Here is a 14,423-nt window from a genome sequence, read left to right as displayed (position 1 = left end):
TCAAAATAAAAGCGCATTAGCCATCTGTCAGAGCTAGATCAAATGAATGACGTGTATTTGATATTATTTGGTAATTTTTATACAAGTATTATTCTGTTTGAAATAAATAAACTGTTTCATAGGAGTTTCAGTTTTGTGCAAAAGGACTTAATTTAAATAAAAGCCCGGGCTATTGTTAAGTTTTACAGTAGTCATCATTTTGTTCTGTGTTGAAACAAGGGGCAGAAATTGCATTTATATCCCAACATGCTATTTTTGTAATGATTATAGAAATTAACTTAAAGAAAATGAATGCGAGTGCTGAAATCCATCTAAATACAGCATTATTTATACATAGCCATTATGGCCAAATGTCGCGAATTTGCGACAAACAGAAATCTTCAAATAACGTAAAAAATATTCATCACATGAATCTATTCCAATAACATAGATGTAGAAGCAAACAATCAGCTGGTACACATTTTTATCTTAGCACAACTTACCTCATGTTGGGCAATTTCTCCAAATTTGCAGCCTCAAAACGCACATGTTGCTAACCACAACGTTAGCTTCCATGAACCGGATGTAGTTGCCACTCCGACCGGTCCTACGAGAAACCAGTGCACGCAAAAGGTTCCTAGGTACGCATCGAATATGCACAAACGGGCATTGGGGGAATACATACACTATCTAAATGGCGTTAAGGTGTTAAACCTTAATTTGCAATGCAGGCTTTGTGGAGAAAATGTGAAGCCTCGAGTCACCGCTGTCAGTGAATCTTAATGGCTTTTGAAAACTATTTTCTAACCGAGTAGTACTTCTTATGATGAGTACACTGAACTTCAGCTGGGAATTTGGTGGTTCAGACCCATGCAGGACTCTGGATGTTACGATGTTTTGCCCTTTTTTGGTGTAGAGATTTTGTGTGCATGGATAAAATCTAAATAACGTCTAAAAACCTTTCCAAGTTCTACCCTAGATGCTCAGTGTATCAACAAAAAGCCATTCTTACTGGGATATTTTATGTGCGTGTGTTTGTTTTTCAGGGAGTGAAAATATATCCGAGATAAAAAGCTCTCTTCCCGTGTCAAGGACAGAAGTGTTGCTCCGACATTGACAATGAGGCCAGTTAGCTTGCTTGCGTCATGAAACTAATTGTGTTATCAGGGAACACCGACCTTCTGAAACGTGTCCTGTTTGTAATTTATCTGAATGATGTAACTTTCTCATTGAGCAGAGTAAGTTTCCTACTTTCTAAAAGCCCTGACTGATGCTTTACTTGGCTGTCATTCAGCAGAAACACGCCTGAGGTAAAGTTGGTGTGACGCTGGGGGAGTGATACTGTGTTGTTACTTAAAGCTGCACAAAGTCCGGGCAGGCAGCATACAGTTGGTTTGTCAGAGGTTTTTTGTCTAAAATATCTGCGTGTTATTAGTTACTGACTGATTTTACTGGCTGAGAAAACAAAACTATGAGCTGAGAGATGGTAAAATGAGGGCAGTACATGGGTTTGTAAATATTACCTTTAAGCTACTGACTGCATCAGCGTTGCACTAATGTCATTATATTTCACCCTTAGGTGTCATTTACACTGGGGCCCTTGGGAATGTGTCCCCACCACTTTTTGAAATCACTGATTTTGTCCCCACCACTTTTTTAAAGCATAATTTGTTAAAAAAATGTTGTAAAATGCGGTTAAATAACAAATGAAAATGACTTTAGAAACGTTTATTTGCGCATTAAGAAAACATGCAATGCAATTAAAATATAGAAGAAACAATTGTGCATCGTCCAAAAAAAGTAACATAAGCTAAAAACAAAACAAGCTGCTGATAATAAAAACGTGCAGCACCGGAGCTCATCATGTGGGCCACCAGAGCTCACTATCCGTGAGTCAGGAAGGAAACTGATGAGACCTGACGAGTGTTGTATTTTTATTTGTCTGATGTATTTATCTCTGTACGGACACATTTTGTTTCCTTTGTCACATGAAGTAGCCGTATTCTTTGGTACCATATTTATGCTGCATTTCTGTAGTATTTGTACTAAATGTTGCATCATTGCTACATGTATGCAGGAGTAGTGATGTATTTCTGTTTTGACTTGAAACCAGTTCCTTCAGTGGATAACTTAAACATTATTTTGCCTTTATTCCATAATCAACCCTAAATTTGGGAAGACAATAAAAGAAAAACCCACAACACCCAAGTTGTGAGTTTCCCCGGCTTCATTAAATAAAGGTGAAATAAAAAATTGTTTATTTAGCATTTAGTCTTCCTAAAACACTGACACAATATTTTTTAAAAACTAAATAGCACTTCTTCTTCTTCCTACATGTTCAGTTGGTTCTTCATATTTAAAACTCCTTTTTAAAACATCACCAGCATGAAGTGTGACGATAACTAGCGCCTCCTAGTGGTGGCTTTCAGACTAGCTGTCTGCAGATTGTTGTTCACTATTGGTTGTTTGTGATCACATGGGAAGGGTCGTAGTTCAGAGCAGCCATTTTGAGATTGGGACAATAAGGTGCTTCACAGCATCTTTGTGTAATCTTTGGTGGAGAAGCTTTGATTGTGAGTTATCTCTCATGTTTCATCTTTACAAATCCGTATTGATCCATATTTGGTGAGATTTACAGATACTAACATCACCTTTTATGCCATGTGTAGTACATCTGTTTAATTTCAGCTTGAACATTTCTAAACTGCTTTTAGGTACATTAACAACACTGGATGTGTGTGTGTGTGTGTTTGCTCTTAAGTTTCAAACAGGTAAACAGCCTCCAACTTTACTTCCACCATCATTTACATTATGTTCGTTTAGCTGATGCTTTTATCCAAAGTGACTTACAATTTCTAGTTGTCCGGAGGAACGAGGGGTTAAGTGTCTTGCTCAGGGACACACTGGTGGATGTGTCGCAGTGGGCTCTTTAATAAGAGGAAAAAAGCGTTAAAAACATATTAAAAAATACAAATCCTAAAGTGCATTTCATCAGTCATCTACTATAATGAGCACATGTTGCGTCTGGTCTTAATGGGTTAAGAAGACACTCACAGTGACTGTGGTCCTGAATCTGAGTGTGTGTATTAAATAGATGTGGTTTTCTTATGCGGTGCTCAAAATGTGATTCAGTACAGACGAGTGAAGGTGAGAGCTGCGTGTTGTTTCTTCATCCCACTCCCGTTACTATTCCCCACAACATTAAATGTAATAAACTTAAAGGGGCATTATGGAGTTTCCAGCGGCCACTAGCGGTGCGGTTTTAAGATTGCAACCAGGCGTGTGCTCGTACGCGTGCTCGCTTGAAGTCATGAGCGAGCAGAATCCGAAACGCAGGAACACCGGTATGCAGGCTGTGGCTTTTCACTCAGACATGTTCAGGTTCTGTTTCTTCAATGTTCCCGTCTCAGAGGCAGATCAACACGGGCGCCGTACCGTTCATTCAGCGCAGCGAGCCGCATATTGGCACAAAACACCCAGTGTGACAGTTGTTGTTGTAGGCTACACTTTGAAATGGTACGTTACGGTAGATACGGCTAAATTAACTCTATTAGAAGCGAAAATAAAAAACTGACAACTCCCTAATTGTTTAAAACATTAGCTAATAACCAGGGCTGACCACAAATAGTCGAAGATTCGATGGGCGGAGCCTGATTCGACTGTCAATCTCACAGTCGAAGCTTCGCAGCGAAACAAGGATCACGCCATTTTACATTTAGCTGACGCTTTTATCCAGAGCGACTTACAATTACTATATGTGTCAAAGGTCGCACGCCTCTGGAGCAACGAGGGGTTAAGTGTCTTGCTCAGGGACACAATGGTGTCACAGTCACAGGATTGAACCCGGGTCACTGACACCAAAGGCAGGCATCTTATCCACTGCACCATCACCACCACATAATCACCATTTTGGTGATATGTGGGTGCTCAACGTCTGATTTTACACAGAGTTAATATACAGCCTGTTAAAATAAACATTTACACGTTTAATGCTGTAAATAAAAATGTAAAAAGAAAAATACTTTCAATAAATATTTTTAAAGTGCGTGAATAAATCCAAAATTGTAACCCTAACCCAATTCAAGCCCGTGTTGAGCATGTTACGGCAGAATAAAGACGGCGCTTGAGTTGGTCACACACGTATATCTGTTCCTTACTGCTCGGCAGTATAATATGGTGTAAAGATACTGAGATCAAGTGTACAAGCCACCAAGATGTTAGATAAGTGTGCTGCTAGGTTCTATGAGAGTTTCAACAGTTTTGTGTCGAGTGTCTTTTCAAGCTAGCATTCATTGTTGTCACTGCCTAGCTAGCATGTGATGTAGATGTAACCGTGTAAGAGGGACACTTTTTGTTGTTTTACGTATACTGAGAGTAACAAGCGGGAGAGTGTCGTAGTGAAGGAAAAGTTTCTAATTTCCAGTTTCCAGAATATGTGAAAATAGTTTGTGGTAGTTCGTGCTGTTTTTTTGTAATGGCGGTCACCGACTGATGTTGACTCATGTAAATACACGCACGTAGTTCTAAAGCAGAAGGGACTACACAGAGATGAGTTATTGTTGTTTAATTATTAAATTTATCATTTCATGTCTTTTGGTGTCGCAGTTATGCTACGTATATAGCATTCCACAATATATTAAATATTGCTAGTGCTAATGCTGGTATTTGGGAGCAGTGCAGTCAGAAGGGAAGTACTATGTAGGAGTCAAGTTCAGTTGAATGTTAAATGAGATGTACATGACCTGACTGAAAGATGACTAAGACGGAGCACGGCCAAACCGAGGCAAGGTGCGGCGAGTTTAGCTGGTACTGGTGATGGAAAAACGGCATAAAAAACACTTTGATATAATATCTGCGGTACACAGGATAGTAACACGGGTGGCGTTAGTTGGTGAAGTAATGTGGAAAGCGATATAACTTTGCACAGGATAACATTAGCAACTGCTTGGCGTTAGCCGGCGAGCTAACGTGACTTTCTCTGCGTTTCTCCAGCTTTACTAACGCTCACTTTGTTCTTACTCGACATCATCTGAACCTGTTTGGTCTGATGGGCTTCAGGACACAAACCTTTATTGTAGTTTTGTATCCTTGCGTGGAGCCTGTAGCCGTGTTTCCATCAAATTGTCATGGGAATTTTAAGCGTACTTTTGAAATGTCGCAAAAAAAGACAAGACTTTGTGAAATCTGTGCGTTTCCATCAGCTGGTCTGGAGCGAATAAACCAGGCTGCGGCTGCGGTGACACACGGTAGCTTTAATGTTGAGAAGCTGCAGAGCTGCAGTCTCTATTCATTCAACTTACACTGTAAATTTCCAGCCAAACTGAGGCTTTTTGAACTCTCCCTCCCTCCCTCAGTCTTGTGCAGAGATTTACGTGCACGCCGTGCTGCCGACAGCTGCATCAAATCTAGTAATTTCATTGATAAACTGCATATAGCCCCTTTAAAGTCCTGTACGCCTGTTGCTGGACGAGTACGGGAAACACTCATACTGTATGTTGCTTTGCACTTGACTGTTGACCTTTTCATTTAGGTACGAGGACGTGTTTGCTTTTGTCTTCCTCCCTCAGTCGTGTCTCTGTAAACTGGTTATGTGCTGCACAGGAACAGAAACCCCAACAGAGGTTCCTACAGTCCAGTTAATTAGCTATGGAAAAGTGTGACCTCTGTTTGCAAATGCTGGTTTACCACATGTGAAACAAACATTAGCTGGATGACTGTTGAAGAAGTGCACGAGTCGTTTTGCTTCTTTTCTCTCTCAGACAGCGAGTTTTCTGTTCATCTGCTCCGAACACATTTCAACTTGAAGCAGCGTGACCTATGTGTCATGTCATGTTGCTGCATTTCTCGCCTCGGGCCCTGAGATACAGAGACCAAGTCATCTGTTTCAAACACAGTGGCGTTTAAAGTATCAGTGGGATCTCCGTGTCCCCCCTCTTCTTCTTCTTCTTCGTCTTCTTCCTCCTCTCTCTCCGTCAGGGTACACTCGTTCCCTCGAGGAGTCTTGTCAAACTGAGAGGAGCCGATATCAAAGGTTGTGTTGGCCCCCTCCGGGTTCGGGATCAGAGGGGTCGAGCCAGGAAGAGGCAGAACGAGCGGAGGCGGAAAGAGAGTGGAGGGAAGTGGAGAAGAGAAATTATTTTGGGTGGAAAGAGCTGCCATATTGCAGCGAGGAAGATGAAAGAAGAAGAGGAAGAGAGAGAGGAAAGGAAGGAAGGAAGGAAGGAAGGAAGGAAGAGAGAGAGGACTGTGGAAGACAAATGTAGTGTTAGAGAAGTAACAGCCACAGCCAAGGAACAAAAGAAAGGAAAGCTGTCTTCTGCTCTCTTATCTCTTTTAAACACCAAACTAGCATCAGAGAATTAAATTCATCACAATGTCGGTACAGCTGAAGCCTCACGGTCACTGCAGTTGGTAAATCATTGCACTGGCTACATGAATTTATTTTAAGTTTCTTCCTTTAGTTCATGGCTTCCAGATGCCATCATCAGGTCCACATGTTAACGTGTCCAACACGGGTTATGGAGGAAAACCGGATTTTTTTCAGAGCACACGTAAAACACAGAGCTAACGACCCCTGACGAAATATTTGCTGAATTTAACAAAAAGTGTATAAGGGCGGGTGCAGTGGTTAGCGCTGGCGCCCCACAGCAAGAAGGTCGTGGGTTCAAACCCCGGTTGCCCCGGCCTTTCTGTGTGGAGTATGCATGTTCACTCCGGGTGCTCCGGCTTCCTCCCACCGTCCAAACACATGCAACCTACACAGAGAGTAGAATTTAACTCTGTTTCAGATAACATCAGTAGTTCTGCAGGTATTTGGTCATAAACCAAAGTTAACATTAAAACATCCGCATGCTAGCATGATTATTATACATTCATCTGCAACCTTTAAAGCAGGGGTATGCTCATAATGAATTAGTTTGTACAGTGTTTTGTCCAATTAATGATTAAAGGCAAAAGTGCAGACATGAAGGCACTTTTACAATTAACGGTGACACAATTACAATTAGGGCTGGGCAATAAAACAATGATAATTATCGCAATATAATTTTCCTCAATAACAATATAACAAATGTTCCATATATTGTCAATAAATATTTCATTTGAATTACGAACAAATTAGCACTTAATGTTCCTATTAAAATATTTACTTTGTTGAAAATAAGAGGCCTGAAAAAAGATTAACTAATCATATTTGTTTGAAAAAGATAATAGTTTTGAGTGTTCTACGTCAGACTTGTGAAGTGATCCACTGTTTGGCATCAAGTGTTGACCATAAATATAAGTTTAACTACATAATTAACCATCAGACTTCTTCAATTTTCACCCAGGAGCAACAATCTGCCTTTAAACTTTAAAGAAATAATAATTTGACATATATCGTGATAATTATCGATATCGAATGTTATGAGATGTTTTTATCGTGGTAACGATTTTTGGCCACATCGCCCAGCCCATATTCATATGAACCACATGGACAATTACTAGAATGGAATTTAATGTCACTGCGATAGAGAAGCCCTTTGTCCGATGTTCCTCTCACAAGGACATTAATCAAATCAGAAATATCCTGACAGACTGCTGCAATCAGAAGTGCTGCTCGGTGTACAGCAGCTCTGTCTTTTGCATGAGCTTTGGTGAGAAGAAATTAAATGAAAACATATTTATCACCTCGCACTGTCAAGACCTCACTTAGCAATTCAACGAGCAGGAGAAAATATAGTTTCACAGAACTTGTTCAGATATTAATGGTTGTATAAGCCAGAATATAGTTGGCAGGCTGATGGTTTCTGCTTGGCAGTATTTTCTTCAGCCCAGCTGGAGTGTTAAAGGTCAAGAGCGATGGGGAGATGTTTACAGCGCAAATTACATACAAGCACAGAGGCCTGGGGAGAGCTTACAGGCTCCAGTGGGCCTGACTTGACTCATTAGTTAGAACTGCTGCAGCTCCATCAGCGTGCAAGGCCATGAGATCTGACAGCAGCACTTCAGAAATAAAGCGCTGGAGTTTTGGTTTTTTCATTTCCATTAGGACCGCCGTATGGATTGTGTCAACGGAGATGTGCTCAAGGATCCTCCCTGCTGAGCTCGAAGGAAAAGCTCTCTTCCAACAGCGGCACAACGTTTCACCTCGAGGCAGCGACAATAAAAGTTCCTTTTCCTGACAAGTGTCATGTAAAGGGGCGAGTTGTGTACTGCGTTGAACCTGAGGTCATTCTGGAAAGCCACCATGACACTTCTGGCGGTGCTTTTCTTAACGGTAATGAAAAAGGGCCGTTCCGCATCATACCAAGCCATACTGAGTTATTTAATTCAAATAAGAAAACGGATGTTTTGAGTTAATTTTTCATTTATGAATTAGGAGGAAATGCTCACATTGCTTATTGACCTGCTCCTCCTTCATTCTGCGTCTCTGGGGCGCTGATCTGTTTCCCTTAAGTAGACTATTGGCAGGGCCTGTGGATGAGTTAGATGGCGGAGAGCGAACAGCAACAAGTTCTGTATTTGTTTTTTTGTTTTTGGAAAGTCAACCGGAGTATAGATGAATAAATACATCAGTTAAAACGAACAGACTATCTCGTTCGTGCTTTTGTGTGTGTGTGTCGGCGACTCCCCACCTGACTCCAGGTGACTCCTCAAAATGTTTGTCAGTCACTTCAACTTGAGAGAGTTTATAGTCGCGGTTCTGGGTTGTTGGTGTTTCCTGTTTTATTTTGAAGTCGTTCTGCCCCTGGTGTCACTGTCTTGTTTTGCTTCCTGTCAGTCTTGATTGTTTGCCCTTCCCCTAATGTGTTCCACCTGTGTCTCATTATCTCCTTAGGTCTTGGTGTCACTACCTTCTCGGTCAGCCCTCTTCCTCTGTTCCCCCGGGTCTTTTGGATTACCCGCCTTCTGGAGCGCGCATGTGGATTTACGTGGACTCGTGTTGGACTGCCTGCCTGCCTCACCTCCGTTGTAAGTTCCCCTTTGTGTGAATGAGCTCTGCCCCTGTTTTTGAGTGTCTGTGGCGCTGAAGCTAAACGTAACTGAGCTGGTTTAGGTATAAATTTGATGAAAAAGCATACAGATAATATTATCTTAGGGTACAGTGGGGTAAGACGCCGCCCCTCAGCTCAATGCTGACACATAGAATAATATTTTATAGGGTTTTTTTGTATCTTGGAGATGGCCATGCTCTGGGTAAACTGATGTAAAGTAAAATAGCTACAGTTGGAAAGACGCTCATTTTAAACAGTGACGTCGCTGCAACTTCATTTTTATATCTGTCTATCTATAAAATAAAAAAAATATACCATATTTTAAATGGCGAGGTATGTTGTGTGGCGGCTGCTGCTGTTTGGTTCAGTTCATTGGAGTTAAAATCCGTTTCACACGGCGGTTCCTGTGTGCTGTGCTGCCTCCACTGTGTTATTGGATGACGCATAAAGTAGCTGGTGGACGAAGGTTTTCTGTTTCTGTTTAAATCTCTGCTGTAACGTGATATATTGTGACCCAGATGTAGCTCACCAGGTTTTGAGTACGGATGCAGCGAATGTTCGGCCACCGAAATTAATTGGCCGAAAAAACAGCAAAAAATGCTTCTTCAGTGTTTGGCCTAATGAGTCAAAAGACCAAATAAATTACGCTGACATGTTGGCAGTGTGGACGCTGTTCTGCTGAACTGTCTCCCAGCAGATCCGCTCCATCTGTGGCCGACTTCTTAGAAAAGAACCGCTTTGAGTGTTTCTGTCACTCGTCTGTGAGAAGGAGGTTAAGTTAGCCGCGCCTACATTTGGAGTGCACACGTATTCCAGCCTTTACGGTAAGTGAAGCGGCCCAGAGCGAGCTGACAGGCAGGTTAGAGACTTTATCCTGTCAGTTTGTGGTTGGCGGGAATACAATGAAATATAATGAAAAAATTGAATTTAAAAAAAAAAACAACCTTGTTCGGTATTTGGAAAGTTTGTCATTATATTCGGCTTCAGCCAAGAATTTTCAGTTCGGTGCATCGCTAGTTTTGAGTAGGTCAGTTCGGGGCCGTGCGACACGTGAACTGTCTGAGGGGTTCGGACAGCCAAAGATCATCATGTCACTGCTGCTTTTCCTCTTTGCTTTCCTTTTGCTTTTACCTTGGTCTCTGACTTGAACTTGTGCTTTTGCCCAAAACGTCTCTCGCTGTGAGAAAGCGTTGCTGTATTGAAATGTTTTGGATCATCTTCCTTTTGGCTGGATGCTTTTTGTTTCTTGTGGTCACATTCTTTATAAAAGACTGAGTGTATTTGTGAAAAACTCACCCCTCTGTTTGTGGACTTTCAGTGTATCCGTGGGTGAAAGGTGGCATGGTGGTTAAACGTGGCCTCTATCAAGACCTGAACTTGGCCCTGGTCAAGCCCTCCCCCTAACTCGGTCACATAACACCTGTAATATACTGACTATTTGACAAGAGGAGCAGGAGAAGATGGCGCCAGGTCTTAAGCTTAAGAGTACAGCGTTACAAAACTCCCGACTCCCAATGATCTGTGACGGTGATGAGTGTTTAATGTTGCTTTGGTGTGACAGAAAGTTGCCTGATTCTCCCACGTATAGTATTGCATCTCAGAGTGTTTCCTGCTTCTAGGGCAGAGGCACGCAAGACACATTTCCTCATTAATAAAATGGAGAAAATGTTCCATGTTTTAAACCGTGAAGCTTGTGGGACGGATTGTGTCTGGATCTGATGGTAAAACCCCGTTTATCTTGGCCACAAGTTGTTAAATACAAAATAAAAGCCTCCAATTCTTCTCCAAAACCACCAAACTGCACGAGTTAAAGATCTCGGCGTGGAATAGAATATGAAACTAACAGCTTTGGGAGCAGATAGAGGGGAGACCGAGAACCGAACCTGCAGCGGAGTCCATTAGCAATTAAGAGTCCTGATCTCCCTCCATTCTCCTTGAACTGTGTGGGACAGCAGAGACTGTATCTCGGCATTCGATTGGTCACTGTCAGGACACTGTGAGCAGGACTGTCCAGCTGAAATCAGGACGGTGCTCGATATAATGGATTCCTATTGGTTTCTGCCGGCTAGACAAATGACACTGGAGACGGGAGAAAAATGGTTTATTGATGACTGAAGTGTGAAGCGGCACGCACACGCAGTCTCTTTCTTTACCCTTACCAAAAGGTGGAAACGAGGGAGGGGAGTTTGTGTTTGTAGAGGAGCTGCTAGTGAGACTTTATTTCCTAACGTTACTCAAACACAACAAACTCCCCTCTCACGAGTATCAGAGCGAGAACTGTCCCTCAGCGAGACTTCAGTTTTCTTTTAAAAATAAAGGTGTCGTTGGCAAAAAGAAGCACTTTTTGCAAATATGATTATATAATAATAATAATATCATAATACATGAGGATGTAATTTCATCCAAACATCTAGGATGCCAAGTTGCCACGGTATTGGGGTTCTTTGTTTATTTCAGTTTATTAGTGGATAGCCCCTTGAGATGCAGCATCTCGTTTTCAAGAGGGTCCAAAAAACACACATACATTATACAACAGGAAAAAAATAAATAAAATTAATAATATTAAAAATAAGTAAGAGTAAATGCTCAAAACACCCTCAGCCCCCACCAGCACAGTAAGTACATCCCATTTATCTCATTACACAGTCAGGGACACATAATACATAAGGAAAATAGAGGTCAAATCCACAGGAGGTAAATCAATTAGATGATTATATAAAACAATCAATACTGTTGAGCCCAGCATCAGTAACATGCACACAGGTTAAGATAAGTAAACACAGATAATCTGCGAGAAGATGGGATGGATCTCAAGGTTTACGTCCAGCATCTGAGAAGATTCTTGGTACAGTAAAGACAAGAAATTGCATATCTCTACGTGAATGTGAAGAACTACAAGGAACCAAGAGCTCTTTCAGATATGGACAATCGAAATGGGCACATTTGAAAAATAAATAGGAACCACTGAAGTCTCTTCTTGAGTTAGTCTGAAGCCAATTTAGTGATTCATACTTTACACAATGATGAGTTTTTAAAGGACACGTCATGACAAATCTGCACAGAGTTGAAGACGACATTAAGTGGCTGTAGAACAGTGAACAGTCAGCGTGGCCAATAACCTAACGTAGTCAATTCATTTCCTGTCTCTGTTGCTCATGTAACTTGTTTCCTGATTTACTTGTGCTGCGTTTACTTCCTGTCCTGGTCCCCCCCACCTGTGTCTGTCACTGTCTTCCAGTCATGGATGTTTGACTGCTGGTGCACCATCGTGTCCCGTCTCCCCTCGTTTCCCGGTGTTTTGTGGGTCGCACCCTGTTTATTTAATAAAAACACACCTCCGTCTCTAGTGTCCGCAGTAAAGCCGACGCCAACCCAGTTTACACTTCGGATCCATAATCAAGGTTGGACCTCCACCAATTTCTGCTGTCCCCCTTTTGTCTCTGAAGTAATCAGTGTTATCGTTGTGGCCATTGATTCTGGTCCCCGCTCTGGAGGATTATATGAATTAAACAGTGTTACTTCCATCTCGTCCATTTCACCTCTTTAGCTAGAATATATCTCCCGTCCTCGTCCGTGAGGATGCTCTCAACACGGAATGGGAAGTTTTTCTGAATTAAAATTGCAACTCGTCATTTTGCAGAGCAATAAGATGAGGAGGAGACTTGAGCAGCAGCAGGTCCTTCTAGTTTTTAATTAAACGGGTTTCTTGAAGAAATATTATCTCCCATTTTCGTTTTTTTCTTTTATGGCTCTTTTCGAGCCTCTGCTTCTCTCACTATCTGTTCTGATGAGGAACAGTAATGCGTGCTCACATAAACAAACTGCACTGCCCCGAGGCATGCTGGGTGAAACACGTGAATGCTAAAATTCTGTGCAGTTTCCCTCTTAGTACATATGTAATTTCATGCTAATTTGTTATCCTACACCACCCGCTTCACCTCCCCGTGTTTCTGACCGTGAAGAACTGTGCCGTTTGTTCATTCATACACATGTAGCTTCCCTTGGGTGTGCTGAATATTGAATTCACTTTATTTATTTAACAATAGATGTACCATTAAAAAAACGCATGATTTAATCAAATGTGCACGCGTGTGGTTCCCGAGCTTCGATTCCAGAGAAGGTTTCTGTGGAACTGCAGAAGGTTTAATAGGATTTCCAGGTGAAATGTGTTTATATGGTGCAGACCAGCTCTCAAACCCAAGACAAAGAGGACCCTCCCTCCACAGGGTGCGCTGAACGGCACATTAATCATTTAAATGTCATAATTAAATTTCATACTGTGTATGATTAAAAAGCAGTGATGGTAACGTTTAATTATCCATGTCAGCGTCGCCTCTAGATTCAGACGTATGGGATTACCCAAGGACTTTCAGAACCCTCCCATCATTTAAATTCCTGTGATGCACATAAAGATATTTGTGTCATTCATAAACTGCATCCTCAACTGTGCGCGTGTCTCCGGATAGGTCGTCCTGTCCATGCCTCATCCCACGATTCCCGTTATGTGGAAACCCATTTGTTGCTCACAGATTGTTGATCTTACAGTTGCATCTGCAGGCTTTGAACACAAAAACAGACGTGCACGGACAGAATAAATGAAATAGAGATCAAGTAGTTTGACTTTTATGGATTTATTGATGACTGTTTATGGATGATGAAAGTGAAATCCAACTTTTGAAATGATGGTTGCAGATCATTACGTGCTACATTTTCTTGTGAATAGCTGTCTTTCTCGTGTTTCTGGATATTTTGTGGGAGTCCCGAGGTGTTTTTGTTTGTTTCTTTTTTGAGCAATACAATTTGTGAACCACACTTTTCTTTTTTTTTTGGATGCAACACTTCTGTTTCTTAGCGAAGTAAATTGTGTGTTGGATGTAACTGTTGTATGGCTGCAGGGTGGAGTGGGGCAGCTGAAAGAACACTAAACACATAACTGTTCACAAACAACACGAGACAAATATTTGACCAGTGGCGTAAGTACCACCGGGGCCCAGCTGATTACAAGGGCCCACGCGGGACAGCGACAATTGCCTCGTGGATTGTGATCAGACGCTGTCATCCATTCATTCCTACAGTGTTGAGTTTCTGTGCTTTCCTTGATTGCTATTTGTTCTGTGGTTATTGACGTACTGTGCAGCTACTTAGTGTTGATTTGTTACTGCAGGCTGGCTGAAGCTGCTGCGGTTGTGTGATAGTCTGAGACGGAGGCTGTAAGATTTGCGTTTGGCACTTCGGCTGCGGTGCTGATCAAACGCGGCAGGTTTTCACATGCATGGCGTCGCCACGTGTCTGTACGGCCGTGTGTACACGAACATGCTTTTTGGGGCGAGGGATTGCCCTCCAGCCAATCACAACTTTTTTACGCTGCTGGATTTGACTGATTAGATTCACACAGTAAAGTCTGCAGACAAAATACAAAATGGAGCAAGAAACACGAACAAGCTTTATGGATAAGAGTAAATTGATCAA

General features: G+C 41.8%; 1 long non-coding RNA gene across 2 annotated transcripts in view; it reads left to right on the top strand.

Moving 5' to 3' along the window:
* Positions 1-2,519: 2,519 nt before the first annotated feature.
* The window catches only part of LOC123986877, a 139,330-nt gene continuing 127,426 nt past the window's right edge, over positions 2,520-14,423 (top strand). For both annotated transcript variants that reach the window (XR_006829002.1, XR_006829001.1), the window contains exons 1-2: positions 2,520-2,552; positions 8,798-8,931. This is a non-coding gene — a long non-coding RNA (uncharacterized LOC123986877). The remainder of the gene's footprint in view (positions 2,553-8,797; positions 8,932-14,423) is intronic.

Source organism: Micropterus dolomieu, linkage group LG18 (assembly GCF_021292245.1).
Source record: "Micropterus dolomieu isolate WLL.071019.BEF.003 ecotype Adirondacks linkage group LG18, ASM2129224v1, whole genome shotgun sequence".
Taxonomy (NCBI): domain Eukaryota; kingdom Metazoa; phylum Chordata; class Actinopteri; order Centrarchiformes; family Centrarchidae; genus Micropterus; species Micropterus dolomieu.
This window is presented reverse-complemented; position numbering and strand designations above follow the sequence as displayed.